Source organism: Cynara cardunculus (genome assembly GCF_001531365.2).
Source record: "Cynara cardunculus var. scolymus isolate 2C chromosome LG 12, CcrdV1, whole genome shotgun sequence".
NCBI lineage: Eukaryota > Viridiplantae > Streptophyta > Magnoliopsida > Asterales > Asteraceae > Cynara > Cynara cardunculus.
The window spans coordinates 35,444,153-35,445,329 of NC_037539.1; positions in this window are offsets into that span (position 1 = coordinate 35,444,153).

Genomic DNA, 1,177 nt, shown 5'->3' on the forward strand with positions numbered 1-1,177 from the left:
GGAGTCGATTCGCATTGTCTTTGCTCCCCTTGGGATTGAGCTTCCCCGAGGGCAACACCTCTGGTGACGGTTGATGGCTTCTGGAACTTGATGGTGAAGTCATCTTCATCATCGTCGTTGTCGTCACCATCTAGATCATCTCCGGTGTCTGGAATGACAGGTTCATCATCGTCTTCATCATCGTCTTCATCATCATCTTTTTCATCCTCATCAACATCATCATCATCACCAGCAGCAGTGACGATATGGACATCATCCCTAGGGATGGCTTCTACAACCTCAGCTTGAGCAGCTTCGGTGGTAGGGATTACATGAGCAACAACTGCTTCAGCTTCAACAGCCTCAGCTTCTACTACAACTGAAGCTGATACTGGACCAATAGCCTGAGAAGCTGTAGGAGCAGCATCTGATGATCCACCAGCGTTGGACCTCATCTCCCCCTCTCTGGCTAAGACTTGAGAGAATTGGCCAGAGAGTTCGTCCAAGCGCTGTTGCTGGAGAACCATAGAATCCTCCAGCCTTTGCAAAGCATTGACTAGAGTTGTCGTTGCCTCACGCATCTCATGGAGCTGGGAGCAATCATCGGCAAAGAATAAAGGTGCACTCACTGGAGCTGGTTGACGGACAGCATCCAGGATTTGCTGAAGAAGTCCAAGTTGCTGATCAGCAATCGCCTGCGCATCGTCAGCCCTGCTGTGAAGAATAACAATGGCATCGTTGTTGGCGTGAACAGCTTCTTGGAGAGTCTGGAGCTGACTCTGAACTTCTTGAATGTCCGCCTGGAGGGCTAGGAAGTTCGCATCAAGATCGCCTTGGCGGGGCATCTCTTGGTGAACTTCGTTGACCTTGGAGAGGACGGTATCAACGGCTGGAAGAAGAAGTTTGATGTCTGATGCCATATCATAGTCATCATCGACATCCTCATCTCCTCCATCATCTTTCTCTCTTTCTCCCTCTTCCACCTCTTGAGCATCAGGCTGATGCATCAAAAAAGGACCTGCAAAGGAAGAAGTATGAGCTAAAGGCTCAAGGTTAGAAGAAATGAAAGGGTAGGAAGATGGAATACCTGAGGGGCCTTCAGTGACATCAAAAKGAGTGTCACTGGTGGGAGCAAAGATGTCCTCGAGAGGATGGACAACCGTATGCTGAGAAGCATCGAGAGGAGCAGCCTCAGGTC